At 44.6% G+C, this 16,493-nt stretch overlaps 1 protein-coding gene across 3 annotated transcripts in view; it reads right to left on the reverse strand.

Moving 5' to 3' along the window:
* Positions 1–9,589, reverse strand: part of LOC139755054 (USP6 N-terminal-like protein) — a 335,539-nt gene extending 325,950 nt beyond the window's left edge. For 2 of the 3 annotated variants that reach the window (XM_071673061.1, XM_071673060.1), the window contains exon 1: positions 9,443–9,579. The gene's annotated coding sequence lies outside the window, so the exon portion shown is untranslated. Of the gene's footprint in view, positions 1–9,442 lie in introns of all 3 variants that reach the window. The other variant, XM_071673062.1, reaches the window with a different exon arrangement.
* Between the last annotated feature and the right edge of the window lie 6,904 nt (positions 9,590–16,493).

A 16,493-nucleotide genomic window follows, 5' to 3' on the forward strand; every position in this document is an offset into this window, starting at 1 on the left:
CCCCCCCCCCCCGGGCCTCCAAAAGGTAGTGACCAGAAATACCATCAGCTGCCCCTCTCAGCACAATTAAATCAAAAACTCTTTTTTACATGCCTATCAATCAATATGTAATCCAATAATACCCACTGACCACTTCTCCAACTCACATATGTATTATTATATTATTTCATCATACTTTGTCGCTGTCTCCTGCGTTAGCAAGGTAGTGCAAGGAAACAGACGAAAGAATGGCCCAACCCACCAACATACACACATATATACATACATGTCCACACACGGACATATACATACCTATACATTTCATACATTTCAACATGGGTATGTTTGAAGGAATAGTGGCTCCAACAATGTTGTATGGTTGCGAGGCGTGGGCTATGGATAGAGTTGTGCGCAGGAGGGTGGATGTGCTGAAAATGAGATGTTTGAGGACAATGTGTGGTGTGAGGTGATTTGATCGAGTCAGTAATGTAAGAGTAAGAGAGATGAGTGGAAATAAAAAGAGTGTGGTTGAGAGAGCAGAAGAGGGTGTTTTGAAATGGTTTGGGCACATGGAGAAAATGAGTGAGGAAAGATTGACCAAGAGGATATATGTGTCGGAGGTGGAGGGAACGAGGAGAAGTGGGAGACCAAATTGGAGGTGGAAAGATGGAGTGAAAAAGATTTTGTGTGATCGTGGCCTGAACATGCAGGAGGGTGAAAGGAGGGCAAGGAATAGAGTGAATTGGATCGATGTGGTATACCGGGGTTGACGTGCTGTCAGCGGATTGAATCAGCGCATGTGAAGCTTCTGGGGTAAACCATGGAAAGTTGTGTGGGGCCTGGATGTGGAAAGGGAGCTGTAATTTCGGGCATTATTGCATGACAGCTAGAGACTGAGTGTGAATGAATGGGGCATTTCTTGTCTTTTCCTAGTGCTACCTCGCACACATGAGGGGGGAGGGGGATGGTATTCCATGTGTGGCGAGGTGGCGATGGGAATGAATAAAGGCAGACAGTGTGCATTGTGTGCATGGGTATATATGTATGTGTCTGTGTGTGTATATATATGTGTACATTGAGATGTATAGGTATGTATATTTGCGTGTGTGGACGTGTATGTATATACATTGTGTATGGGGGTTGGTTGGGCCATTTCTTTCATCTGTTTCCTTGCGCTACCTCGCAAACGCGGGAGACAGCGACAAACCAAAATAAATAAATAAAATATAAACATTTCAACATATATATATATATATATATTTTTTTTTTTTCCTTTGTCGCTGTCTCCCGCGTTTGCGAGGTAGCGCAAGGAAACAGACGAAAGAAATGGCCAAACCCACCCCCATACACATGCCTTGATTCAATCCACTGACAGCACGTCAACCCCGGTATACCACATCGCTCCAATTCACTCTATTCTTTGCCCTCCTTTCACCCTTCTGCATGTTCAGGCCCCGATCACACAAAATCTTTTTCACTCCATCTTTCCACCTCCAATTTGGTCTCCCTCTTCTCCTCGTTCCCTCCACCTCCGACACATATATCCTCTTGGTCAATCTTTCCTCACTCATTCTCTCCATGTGACCAAACCATTTCAAAACACCCTCTTCTGCTCTCTCAACCACGCTCTTTTTATTTCCACACATCTCTCTTACCCTTACGTTACTTACTCGATCAAACCACCTCACACCACACATTGTCCTCAAACATCTCATTTCCAGCACATCCATCCTCCTGCGCACAACTCTATCCATAGCCCACGCCTCGCAACCATACAACATTGTTGGAACCACTATTCCTTCAAACATACCCATTTTTGCTTTCCGAGATAATGTTCTCGACTTCCACACATTCTTCAAGGTTCCCAGAATTTTCGCCCCCTCCCCCACCCTATGATCCACTTCTGCTTCCATGGTTCCATCCGCTGCCAGATCCACTCCCAGATATCTAAAACACTTCACTTCCTCCAGTTTTTCTCCATTCAAACTCACCTCCCAACTGAATTGACCCTCAACCCTACTATACCTAATAACCTTGCTCTTATTCACATTTACTCTTAACTTTCTTCTTTCACAAACTTTACCAAACTCAGTCACCAGCTTCTGCAGTTTCTCACATGAATCAGCCACCAGCGCTGTATCATCAGCGAACAACTGACTCACTTCCCAAGCTCTCTCATCCCCAACAGACTTCATACTTGCCCCTCTTTCCAAAACTCTTGCATTCACCTCCCTAACAACCCCATCCATAAACAAATTAAACAACCATATATATATATATATATCTATATATATATATATATATATATATATATATATATATATATATATATATATATATATATATATCTTTTCTTTCTTTCATACTATTCGCCATTTCCCGCATTAGCAAGGTAGCGTTAAGAACAGAGGACTGGGCCTTTGAGGGAATATCCTCATCTGGCCCCCTTCTCTGTTCCTTCTTTGGGAAAAAAAAAAAAAAAAAGAGGGGAGGATTTCCAGCCCCCCGCTCCCTTATATATATATATATATATATATATAAGGTTATTTAATGTATGTATGACTCATGGTGAGGTGCCTGAGGATTGGCGGAATGCGTGCATAGTGCCATTGTACAAAGGCAAAGGGGATAAGAGTGAGTGCTCAAATTACAGAGGTATAAGTTTGTTGAGTATTCCTGGTAAATTATATGGAAGGGTATTGATTGAGAGGGTGAAGGCATGTACAGAGCATCAGATTAGGGAAGAGCAGTGTGGTTTCAGAAGTGGTAGAGGATGTGTGGATCAGGTTTTTGCTTTGAAGAATGTATGTGAGAAATACTTAGAAAAGCAAATAGATTTGTATGTAGCATTTATGGATCTGGAGAAGGCATATGATAGAGTTCATAGAGATGCTCTGTGGAAGGTATTAAGAATATATGGTGTGGGAGGCAAGTTGTTAGAAGCAGTGAAAAGTTTTTATCGAGGATGTAAGGCATGTGTACGTGTAGGAAGAGAGGAAAGTGATTGGTTCTCAGTGAATGTAGGTTTGCGGCAGGAGTATGTGATGTCTCCATGGTTGTTTAATTTGTTTATGGATGGGGTTGTTAGGAAGGTAAATGCAAGAGTTTTGGAAAGAGGGGCAAGTATGAAGTCTGTTGGGGATGAGAGAGCTTGGGAAGTGAGTCAGTTGTTGTTCACTGATGATACAGCGCTGGTGGCTGATTCATGTGAGAAACTGGAGAAGCTGGTGACTGAGTTTGGTAAAGTGTGTGAAAGCAGAAAGTTAAGAGTAAATGTGAATAAGAGCAAGGTTATTAAGTACAGTAGGGTTGAGGGTCAAGTCAATTGGGAGGTAAGTTTGAATGGAGAAAAACTGGAGGAAGTAAAGTGTATTAGATATCTGGGAGTGGATCTGGCAGCGGATAGAACCATGGAAGCGGAAGTGGATCATAGGGTGGGGGAGGGGGCGAAAATCCTGGGAGCCTTGAAGAATGTGTGGAAGTCGAGAACATTATCTCGGAAAGCAAAAATGGGTATGTTTGAAGGAATAGTGGTTCCAACAATGTTGTATGGTTGCGAGGCGTGGGCTATGGATAGAGTTGTGCGCAGGAGGATGGATGTCCTGGAAATGAGATGTTTGAGAACAATGTGTGGTGTGAGGTGGTTTGATCAAGAAAGTAACGTAAGGGTAAGAGAGATGTGTGGAAATAAAAAGAGCATGGTTGAGAGAGCAGAAGAGGGTGTTTTGAAATGTTTTGGGCACATGGAGAGAATGAGTGAGGAAAGATTGACCAAGAGGATATATGTGTCGGAGGTGGAGGGAACAAGGAGAAGTGGGAGACCAAATTGGAAGTGGAAAGATGGAGTGAAAAAGATTTTGTGTGATCGGGGCCTGAACATGCAGGAGGGTGAAAGGAGGGCAAGGAGTAGAGTGAATTGGATCGATGTGGTATACCGGGGTTGACATGCTGTCAGTGGATTGAATCAGGGCATGTGAAGCGTCTGGGGTAAACCATGGAAAGCTGTGTAGGTATGTATATTTGCGTGTGTGGACGTATGTATATACAAGTGTATGGGGGTGGGTTGGACCATTTCTTTCGTCTGTTTCCTTGCGCTACCTCGCAAACGCGGGAGACAGCGACAAAGCAAAAAAAAAAAAAAAAAAAATATATATATATATATATATATATATATATATATATATACTTACTTATGTAAGTAGGAGAGATGGCCAGAGAGCGTTATTGGATTACGTGTTAATTGACAGGCGCGCGAAAGAGAGACTTTTGGATGTTAATGTGCTGAGAGGTGCGACTGGAGGGATATCTGATCATTATCTTGTGGAGGCTAAGGTGAAGATTTGTATGGGTTTTCAGAAAAAAAGAGTGAATGTTGGGGTGAAGAGGGTGGTGAGAGTAAGTGAGCTTGGGAAGGAGACTTGTGTGAGGAAGTACCAGGAGAGACTGAGTACAGAATGGAAAAAGGTGAGAACAATGGAAGTAAGGGGAGTGGGGGAGGAATGGGATGTATTTAGGGAATCAGTGATGGATTGTGCAAAAGATGCTTGTGGCATGAGAAGAGTGGGAGGTGGGTTGATTAGGAAGGGTAGTGAGTGGTGGGATGAAGAAGTAAGAGTATTAGTGAAAGAGAAGAGAGAGGCATTTGGACGATTTTTGCAGGGAAAAAATGCAGTTGAGTGGGAGACGTATAAAAGAAAGAGACAGGAGGTCAAGAGAAAGGTGCAAGAGGTGAAAAAAAGGGCAAATGAGTGTTGGGGTGAGAGAGTATCATTAAATTTTAAGGAGAATAAAAAGATGTTCTGGAAGGAGGTAAATAAAGTGCGTAAGACAAGGGAGCAAATGGGAACTTCAGTGAAGGGCGCAAATGGGGAGGTGATATCAAGTAGATATATATATATATATATATATATATATATATATATATATATATATATATATATATATATATACACATACATACACACACACACACACACACACACACACACACACACACATATATATATATATATATATATATATATATATATATATATATATATATATATATATATATATATATTTATTTTATATTTATTTTGCTTTGTCGCTGTCTCCCGTGTTAGCGAGGTAGCGCAAGGAAACAGATGAAAGAATGGCGCAACCCACCCACATACACATGTATATACATACATGTCCACACATGCAAATATGCATACCTATACATCTGAACGTATACATATATATACACACATGGACATATACATATATATACACATGCACGTAATTTATACTGTCTGCCTTTATTCATTCTCATCGCCACCCCGTCACACATGAAATAACCACCCCCTCCCCCAAATGTGCGCGAGGTAGCGCTAGGAAAAGACAACAAAGGCTACTTTCGTTCACATTCACACTCTAGCTGTCATGTAATAATGCACCGAAACCACAGCTCCCTTTCCACATCCAGGCCCTACAGAACTTTCCATGGTTTACCCCAGACGCTTCACATGCCCTGGTTCAATCCATTGAGAGCACGTCGACCCCGGTATACCACATCGTTCCAATTTACTCTATTCCTTGCAAGCCTTTCACCCTCCTGCACGTTCAGGCCCCGATCACTCAAAATCTTTTTCACTCCATCTTTCCACCTCCAATTTGGTCTCCCACTTCTCCTCGTTCCCTCCATCCCTGACACATATATCCTCTTTGTCAATCTTTCCTCACTCATTCTTTCCATGTAACCAAACCATTTCAAAACACCCTCTTCTGCTCTCTCAACCACACTCTTTTTATTACCTCACATCTCTCTTACCCTGTTATTACTTACTCGATCAAACCACCTCACACCACATATTGTCCTCAAACATCTCATTTCCAACACATCCACCCTCCTGCGCACAACTCTATCCATAGCCCACGCCTCGCAACCATATATATATATGGATTGAATCAAGGCATGTGAAGCGTCTGGGGTAAACCATGGAAAGCTGTGTAGGTATGTATATTTGCGTGTGTGGACGTGTGTATGTACATGTGTATGGGGGGGGGGGTTGGGCCATTTCTTTCGTCTGTTTCCTTGCGCTACCTCGCAAACGCGGGAGACAGCGACAAAGTATAAAAAAAAAAAAAAAAAAATATATATATATGAGTCAGTTGTTGTTCGCTGATGATACAGCGCTGGTGGCTGATTCATGTGAGAAACTGCAGAAGCTGATGACTGAGTTTGGTAAAGTGTGTGGAAGAAGAAAGTTAAGAGTAAATGTGAATAAGAGCAAGGTTATTAGGTACAGTAGGGTTGAGGGTCAAGTCAATTGGGAGGTGAGTTTGAATGGAGAAAAACTGGAGGAAGTGAAGTGTTTTAGATATCTGGGAGTGGATCTGGCAGCGGATGGAACCATGGAAGCGGAAGTGGATCATAGGGTGGGGGAGGGGGCGAAAATTCTGGGGGCCTTGAAGAATGTGTGGAAGTCGAGAACATTATCTCGGAAAGCAAAAATGGGTATGTTTGAAGGAATAGTGGTTCCAACAATGTTGTATGGTTGCGAGGCGTGGGCTATGGATAGAGTTGTGCGCAGGAGGATGGATGTGCTGGAAATGAGATGTTTGAGGACAATGTGTGGTGTGAGGTGGTTTGATCGAGTGAGTAACGTAAGGGTAAGAGAGATGTGTGGAAATAAAAAGAGCGTGGTTGTGAGAGCAGAAGAGGGTGTTTTGAAGTGGTTTGGGCACATGGAGAGAATGAGTGAGGAAAGATTGACCAAGAGGATATATGTGTCGGAGGTGGAGGGAACGAGGAGAAGAGGGAGACCAAATTGGAGGTGGAAAGATGGAGTGAAAAAGATTTTGTGTGATCGGGGCCTGAACATGCAGGAGGGTGAAAGGAGGGCAAGGAATAGAGTGAATTGGAGCGATGTGGTATACCGGGGTTGACGTGCTGTCAGTGGATTGAATCAAGGCATGTGAAGCGTCTGGGGTAAACCATGGAAAGCTGTGTAGGTATGTATATTTGCGTGTGTGGACGTATGTATATACATGTGTATGGGGGGGGGGTTGGGCCATTTCTTTCGTCTGTTTCCTTGCGCTACCTCGCAAACGCGGGAGACAGCGACAAAGTATAAAAAAAAATATATATATATATATATATATATATATATATATTTACATATATCTTAACCTATGCCATGTTGCCATTCTATCGACCAGCCCCTTGGGAAGGATGAATAGCTGAGTGGACTGAGGACCAGCTGCCTTGACCAGGAATTGAACTGATGCAGGTTTGATCCCTGACAGCATGTGCATGTTTGACAGTCATTAACACTTATCACTGTGATTAGATGGCCATGTTGAGTCAACAAAAAGCATGTTTTGTGACTTTACAGAAAATACTTTAAAAATAACAAAGCAAAGACAACAAACAATTCAGTCTATTGTAACATATTATGAGACTAAAATACTTCAGATGGGACAAGTTGTAAAAAAGTTCTCAAAGACAAGCTCTAACAACTTCAGAATACTGGAAAACATTGAAGGACATCCATCTCATGCATGCAACCCTTGGAAGATCCCTTAACGACTTGCTATTCACAGATCAAAATGTAAAACTTTGTAAATTCCTTTTATCTTGAACTGTAACTTCATAAGATGAGAAAAGATGATCAGGAAAGCTCTTCATAATCACTGCCAAATACTGACTGAACCTTGATGAAATATGTGATAAACTATGTATCGTATGTATCAATTACATGAAACAAAATCACTCATCCTTGAGACTCCTAGGTTGAAAGTTGCTCAAGAGTGTTATTCAAAACTTGCTTAACAGTCATCTAAAATTTGCTTAAGTCACCCAAATTTGCTCAAGTCATCTTAAATTTGCTCAAGACGGCCATCCAAAATTTTCACACATCATCCAATTAGTTCTGTTTACATCATGGCCATCCAACTTATTTTCATACAGGTTTCTTAAGCTACAATCTTTAACTTAATGCTAAATATAGACAAAAAAAAATCTGAAGAACCACTTCCGTAACCCATTTGAGATGAGGCAGGTACAGTCATCCACAGCAATGTGATTCTTCCAAACATTATTTCTCTGGTGCTTCTATGGCAAATGTTTGCCAATAAATCTATATATCTTACACAAACTTAATATTTACCAACTTACTATTCATGCCCTCTACAAGCTAAAATACGGTTACGAATATGCCACCCCTCTATATATATCCTCACAATTTCCAAGATTTACCATACCATCAGCCATTACTGCCCTTCAGTTTCACATAATAAAATCTAAAGCAAATTTCAATTCTTAACTCAATATAGAAATATGAAAACTATCTTCATCAAAGCTCCAGCTTAGGGCCACCACAGAAATACCAACATGGACTTGAATGAAAAATACATGAATGAAGTCTTGATGCTCAGCAGAGGTGATTCAGAAGAGAACCAATATTTGTATTTTACAAATGATAAATAAACAACAGCGAGAACTGCTATGATAATCAAGAAAAAAGTAGAGCCAAAGCAAGTGAAACATTACAAGAAATCAATATAACCTCTTGAACACCTCACCCATGTTCACCTTGTAACCAGAATTTAATTTTCACTATCAAAATACACTATTAACATCTTTCTTCCACCATAACAGTTTCATGCAGGAGGGGAAGTGAAGACACTCCGTCAACAGTCAGGTACCAAACCTTCCAGAAAGTAAATCTTATTGATACTATGTCATATTTCCAATAAGATCAACAATATGGTAAATTTACACTGCTCTGGGAAATAGAGGTTTTGAACATCAAACTGATTTCTGAAGGTGTTAAACTCTAATTTCACTTTTCATAGTCCTTAAGCTAAATATTCTTCCTCTATATCACAATCATTATACATGATGCAATATAAAGTTGCAAATCGACCCCTTCCCAAAACTAAATCAAAAGGAGGGCAAACATATTTTAGCTTCCAGATCTTTGTTCTACTCTTATGGACACACTGACGTACAAATAAGGAATAACACGCGTCTCTCACTATTATGTTCAACCATTCTTCTAAGAATTCCATTATTAAGTGTTCCTTCCAAAATCCAAGTCTCTTTTATGCCCCTAAACTTATACTTTCTCTTAACTTTCTACAGTAAAGCTAAACCAGCACACAATAACACGGTAATGGATAAGCCATTACAAGTGAATACTTGATAAAAGGCTGATGATAAACTACTTCGTCACGCTGGTCATCTTCATATCCAGTGGAGCAGATCTTTCACTGCCTATTGAGAATATAGTCCCGAGCATTGGTATCCATTACACACTACCATCAACAACAAGCTACACTTTGTCGTTCAAGATAACAACGGAAACGCCCACACCATTTGCCGTAAATTATTTCGATCATTTTCCTTTCACCGCGCTGAGCATTTCCCCTCACCTCATCTCTCACAGTAGAGCATGACCACAACATACCACATGAAACAAATAGTCTTACTCACCCTCTAAATATAAATTTATATCTATTATGACTCTGGGCTGCCCCATCAGTCATAAAATAAACAGATTCCGTACCGCATATTGGTCAATTTTTAACACTCTTGTGTACATGTAGCTGCTGCCATCTGTTGAGCAGAGCTGGCACGACTGGTACGATGGTTCTTAAATGTAAACAAGTGGCCAATACTGTATGTATCTATCATCAGTAATTCTACATCAATCGTTTTCAAGCGAATTTTTTTTAGAAAATACTTGCTTTTATCTTGCCAAATTTGAAATATCAACAGTAGCTTGCAGGAATCAGTGTGACCACCGTATGGTAATGCCAAGGAATACTACTAATCAAAGATTGGAATGTGGCTCGAGATTGGACTGGCAGGCAGCATGAGGCTTTGCTACTGTTGCTGCTACTTAAAAATGTAACGTGGATGACATGCGGAAAAATCTCTCGATGTTTGTTAGATTTCACGGCCACCAAACCTATGGGAAGTCCGTAAGCCAATAATTTTTTTTATCCATTTCGATTTATAGCCCCAAACTTCTCGCAGGCTTCTATTACGGACAAACGTTTTCTTCGAATTATACCTTAAATGAGACATATTTTAGGATTAAACAGGCAGGAAAGTAAAGCAATAAGGAGAATGAAATTGGAGAAAAGTGGAAAACCCTGTCACTGGAACGAGATGTGACACGGTAAAAAGCTTCAGAGCTTTGCACTGACGGGAGACATATGTTCCATAATTCCATCGTTACTTAAAAGTTAACCAGTTAGTTAGGCTCTAAGACGACCAGGTACTTGTTTGGTTGGCTATTTGGGCTACCAGCCAATTGGGCCTGTCAGGGCCATTAAGACCGTCCGCGTCCACCTATAACCATCAATCAAAGAATCTTATAACACTTTGGGGTGTTTGATATATATCTATGCCCACACATCTCTCGCTGTGTGGTTGCGCCTAGACTGTGAAACAAAAGTTACAGAAAATAGTATGTCAAAATGAAGACACAATATGTAATCATCAGAGACGAACAATTATATCACTAAATTAGTGTCCTCGAGGATGCAAAAGTCTTGCTAATTGCCTTCATGTGCATCCTTACACACAGCTGTTGATCTGTACATGTATACATCATAGTTATCGTAAGGTTGTGTCAACAATGAGGATATATTAGAGAGAAGTAACTGACTCTAAGAAGTTAGAATTGTGTTATGAAGGATCTATCAGTGTGTAAGAGTCCTCTCAGCATTAACCTTCATTCGTAAAAATGGTCTGGGAGAGGTCCACAGATTTGGGTTAAAACTGAAAGTACAACGCAAGGCTGAGCTACTACTGCTCATGTAGGGAAAGAGAAAGGGGGTGATATGTGCTGCATGAGGGAGGAGGCGTTGATGACGTACGTGGCTGAGCTACAGGAGGGAGGACACGTTCATGACGGAAGTGGCTGTGCTACGAGAGGAAGGAGACGTTGATAAGGTACGTGGCTGTGATACTGGAGGGAAAAAGCGTTGATGAGGTACGTTGCTGTATTACAAAAGGAAGATGTTAATGCGGTACGTGGCTGTGCTACAAGAGAGAGTAGGCGTTGATGAGGAGCAAGGCTGTGCTACAAGAGACAGGAGGCGTTGATGAGGTATGTTGCAGTGCTACAAGAAGGAGGAGGCGTTGATGAAATACGTGGCTGCGCTACAGGAGAGAGAGAGAGAGAGAGAGAGAGAGAGAGAGAGAGAGAGAGAGAGAGAGAGAGAGAGAGAGAGAGAGAGAGAGAGAGAGAGAGAGAGAGAGAGAGGAGGCATTGATGAGATACGTGGCAGTGCTACAAGAAGGAGGCATTGATGAGGTATATGACTGTGTTACAGGAAGGAGGCGTTGATGAGGTACGTGGCTGTGCTACAAGAGGGAGGAGGCGTTGATGATGTACGTGGCTGTGATACGGAAAGGAAAAGGCGTTGATGAGGTACAGTGGCTGTGTTATAAGAGGGAAATGACGTTGATGAGGTACGTTGGTGTGCTACAAGAGGGAGGAGGCGTTGACGAGGTACGTCAGTGCTACAGGAGGAAGGAGAGGTTGAGGGAAGAGACGTTGATGACCTACGAGGCTGTGCTACAAGAGGGAGAAGGGGTTGATGAGAAGCAAGACTATGTTAAAGGACGAAGGAAGCGTTGATGAGGTACGAGATTGTGCTACAAGGGGGAGGAGACGTTGACGAGGTACGTGGCTGGGCTGCAAGAGGACGGAGACGTTGATGAGGTACGTGGCTGTGCTATACGAGGGAGGAGGCGTTGAGGTAGGTGGTTGTACTTCACGAGGGAGGACGCATTGATGAGGTACGTTGGTGCTACAGGAGGGAGGAGGCGTTGATGAGGTACGTGGCTTTGCCACAGGAGGAGGCATTGATGAGGCACGTGACTGTGCTACAGGAGGGAGAAGGCGTTGATGAGGTAGGTGGCTGTGCCACAGGAGGAGGCATTGATTAGGCACGTAACTGTGCTACAGGAGGGAGAAGGCGTTGATGAGGTACGTGGCTGTGCTACAGGAGGGAGAAGGCGTTGATGAGGTACGTGGCTGTGCCACAGGAGGAGGCATTGGTGAGGCATGTGACTGTGCTACAGGAGGGAGAAGGCGTTGATGAGGTAGGTGGGTAAGCTGATGAGGTAAGACGCTGTGCCACAGGAGGGAGGTGTTGTTGAGGAACACATGGCTGCACTACAGGAGGGAGGAATTGCCATAGTTGTGCTGCAGGTGCTCCAGGAGGAATGAGTTGCCATGGTTGTGCCACAGGTGCTCCAGGAGGGAGTTGCCATGGTTGTGTTGCATGTGGTCCAGGAGGGAGGAGTTGCCATGGTTGTGCTACAGGTGCTCCAAGAGGGAAGAGTTGCCATTATTGTGTTGCAGATGCTCCAATAGAGGAGTTGCCATGGTTGTGCTACAGATGCTCCAGGAGGGAAGGGTTGCCATGGTTGTGCTACAGATGCTCCATGAGGGAGGAGTTGCCATGGTTGTGTTACAAATGCTCCATGAGGGAAGAGTTGTCATGGTTGTGCTGCAGAGGCTTCAATAAAAGATTTACCATGGTTGTGCTGCAGGTGCTCCAGAGGGAAGAGTTGCCATGGTTCTGTTGCAGGTGCCCCAGGAGGGAAGAGTTGCAACGGTTGTGCTGCAGATGCTCCAATAGAGGAGTTGCCGTAGTTGTGCTCCAGGAGGGAAGAGTTGCCATGGTTGTGCTGCAGGTGCTCCAATAGAGGAGTTGCCGTAGTTGTGCTCCAGGAGGGAAGAGTTGCCATGGTTGTGCTGCAGGTGCTCCAGGAGGGAAGAGTTGCCATGATTGTGCTGCAGAGGCTCCAATAGAGGAGTTGTCATGGTTGTGCAGCAGATGCTCAAGGAGGGAAGAGTTGCCATGGTTGTGCTGCAGGTGCTCCAGGAGGGAAGGGTTGCCATGGTTGTGCTGCAGGTGCTCCAGGAGGGGAACGTTGCCATGGTTGTGCTGCAGGTGCTCCAGGAGGGAAGGGTTGCCATGGTTGTGCTGCAGGTGCTCCAGGAGGGAAGGGTTGCCATGGTTGTGCTGCAGGTGCTCCAGGAGGGGAGAGTTGCCATGGTTGTGCTGCAGATGCTTCAGGAGGGGAACGTTGCCATGGTTGTGCTGCAGGTGCTCCAGGAGGGAAGGGTTGCCATGGTTGTGCTGCAGGTGCTCCAGGAGGGGAGAGTTGCCATGGTTGTGCTGCAGATGCTTCAGGAGGGAAGAGTTGACATGGTTCTGCTGCAAGTGCCCCAGGAGGGAAGAGTTGCCAGTGATTGTACTGCAGATGCTCCAATAGGGGAGTTGCCATGGTTGTGCTGCAGGTGCTACAATAGAGTTGTCATGGTTGTGCTGCAGGTGCTTCAGGATGGAAAAATTGCCATGGTTGTGCTGCAGATGCTCCAGTAGAGGAGTTGTCATGGTTGTGCTGCAGGTGCTCCAGGAGGGGAGAGTTGCCATGGTTGTGCTGCAATTGCCCCAGGAAATTGCCATGGTTGTGCGGCATGTGCTCCAGGAGGGAGGAGTTGCCATGGTTGTGCTGCAGGTGCTTCAGGAGGGAAGAGTTGACATGGTTCTGCTGCAAGTACCCCGGGAGGGAAGAGTTGCCATTGATTGTACTGCAGATGCTCCAATAGGGGAGTTGCCATGGTTGTGCTGCAGGTGCTCCAGGAGGGAAGAGTTGTCATGGTTGTGCTGCAATTGCCCCAGGAGGAAAAAAATGCCATGGTTGTGCGGCATGTGCTCCAGGAGGGAGGAGTTGCCATGGTTTTATGGGTGCCCCAGGAGGGATGAGTTGCCATGGTTGTGATGCAGGTGCTACAGGAGGGAAGAGTTGCCATAGTTCTGCAGCAGGTGCTCCAGGAGGGAATAGTTGCCATGGTTGTGCTGCAGGTGCTCCAGGAAGGGAGTTGCCATGGTTGTGCTACAGGTGCTTCAGGAGGGAAAAACTGCCATGGTTGTGCGGCATGTGCTCCAGGAGGAGTTGCCATGGTTTTATAGCAGGTGCCCCAGGAGGGATGAGTTGCCATGGTTGTGCTGCAGGTGCTACAGGAGGGAAGGTGCCATAGTTCTGCTGCAGGTCCTTCAGGAGGGATGAGTTGCCATGGTTGTGCTGCAGGTGCTCCAGGAGGGATGATTTGCCATGGTTGTGCTGGAGGTGCTCATGGAGGGAAGAGATGCCATGGTTGTGCTACAGGAGGGAGGAGTTGCCATGGTTGTTCTACAGGTGCTCTAGGAAGGAGGAGTAGCTATGGTTGTGCTACAGGAGGGAGAAGTTGCTATGGTTGTTCTACAGGTGATCTAGGAAGGAAGAGTAGCTATGGTTGTGCTACAGGAGGGAGAAGTTGCTGTGGTTGTTCTACAGGTGCTCTAGGAAGGAAGAGTTGCTATGGTTGTGCTACAGGAGGGAGAAGTTGCTGTGGTTGTTCTACAGGTGCTCTAGGAAGGAAGAGTTGCTATGGTTGTGCTACAGGAGGGAGAAGTTGCTGTGGTTGTTCTACAGGTGATCTAGGAAGGAAGAGTAGCTATGGTTGTGCTACAGGAGGGAGAAGTTGCTGTGGTTGTTCTACAGGTGCTCTAGGAAGGAAGAGTTGCTATGGTTGTGCTACAGGAGGGAGAAGTTGCTGTGGTTGTTCTACAGGTGATCTAGGAAGGAAGAGTTGCTATGGTTGTGCTACAGGAGGGAGAAGTTGCCATGGTTGTTCTACAGGTGCTCTAGGAAGGAAGAGTTGCTATGGTTGTGCTACAGGTTCTCCAGGAGGGAGAAGTTGCTATGGTTGTGCTGCAGGTGCTACAGGAGGAGTTTCCATGGTTGTGGTCCAGGTGCTCCAGGAGAGAAGAGTTGCCATGGTTGTGCTGCAGGTGCTCCGGGAAGGAGTTGTCATAGTTATGGTGCTGGTGCTCCAGGATGGAAGAGTTGCTATGGTTGTGCTGTAGGTGCTCCAGTAGAAGGAGTTGCCATGGTATGTTCCAGGGAGGATGAGTTGCCATGGTTGTGCTGCAGGTGCTCCAGGAGGGATGAATTGCCATGGTTGTGCCGCAGATGCTACAATAGAGTTGTCATGGTTGTGCTGCAGGTTCCTTAGGAGGGAAAAATTGCCATGGTTGTGCTGCAGATGCTCCAATAGAGAAGTTGCCATGGTTGTGCTGCAGGTGATCCAGGAGGGAGGAGTTGCCATGGTTGCGCTGCAGATGCTACAATAGAGTTGTCATGGTTGTGCTGCAGGTTCCTTAGGAGGGAAAAATTGCCGTGGTTGTGCTGCAGATGCTCCAATAGAGGGGTTGTCATGGTCGTGCTGCAGGTGCTCCAGGAGGGATGAGTTGCCGTGGTTATGCTGCAGGTGCTCCAGGATAATGCTGCTGCCCTGTACTGGTCATGTTGCCACCATGCATTGATAATGCTGCTACCATGTACTGATAATGCTCCTGCCCTGCACTGATATCGTTGCCATCATGCACTGATAATGCTGCTACCCTGCACTGATAATGCTGCTACCCTGTACTGATACTGCTGCTATCCTGCACCGATAATGCTGCTACCCTGTACTGACAATGCTGCTTCGATGTACTTATAATGCTGCTATCCTGACTGATAATGCTGCTGTCCTGCACTGATAATGCTGCTGTCCTGCACAGATAATGCTGCTACCCTGTACTTATAATGTTGCTATCCTGCACTGATAATGCTGCTTTCCTGCACTGATAATGCTGCTACCCTGCACTGATAATGCTGCTTCTGTACTGAAAATGCTGTTATCCTGTATTGATAATGCTGCTAACCTGTACTGATACTGCCGCTTGCCTGTAGTGATAATGCTGCTACCCTGTACTGATAATGCTGTTTCCATGTACTTATAATGCTGCTATCCTGCACTGATAATGCTGCTGTCCTGCGCAGATAATGCTGCTTCCCCGTACCGATAATGCTGCTACCTTGCACTTATAATGTTGATACCCTGCACTGATAATGCTGCTTTCCTGCACTGATAATGTGCTACCCTGCACTGATAAAACTGCTTCAGTACTGAAAATGCTGCTACCCTGTACTAATAATGCTGCTAACCTGTACTGATACTGCCGCTTGCCTGTAGTGATAATGCTGCTACATGGTAGTGATAATGCTGCTACCCTGTAGTGATAATGCTGCTACCCTGTACTGATAATGCTGCTTCCCCGTACTGATAATGCTACTACCTTGCAGTTATAATGCCGCATCCCTGTAATGATAACGCTGCTACCCTGTAATGATAATGCTGCTACCCTGCACTGATAATGCTACTACCTTGCACTTATAATGCCGCTGTACTGATAATGCTGCTACCCTGTACTTATAATGCTGCTACCCTACATTGATAATGCTGCTACCCTGCACTGATAATGCTGCTACCCTGTGTTGGTAATGCTGCTACCCTGCACTGATAATGCTGCTACCTTGCACTGATAAAACTGCTTCTCTGTACTGATAATGCTGCTACCCTGCACTGATAATGCTGCTACCCTGCACTGATAATGCTGCTAACCTGTACTTATAATGTTGCTAC

The sequence above is a fragment of the Panulirus ornatus genome, chromosome 18, assembly GCF_036320965.1.
Source record: "Panulirus ornatus isolate Po-2019 chromosome 18, ASM3632096v1, whole genome shotgun sequence".
Lineage (NCBI taxonomy): Eukaryota > Metazoa > Arthropoda > Malacostraca > Decapoda > Palinuridae > Panulirus > Panulirus ornatus.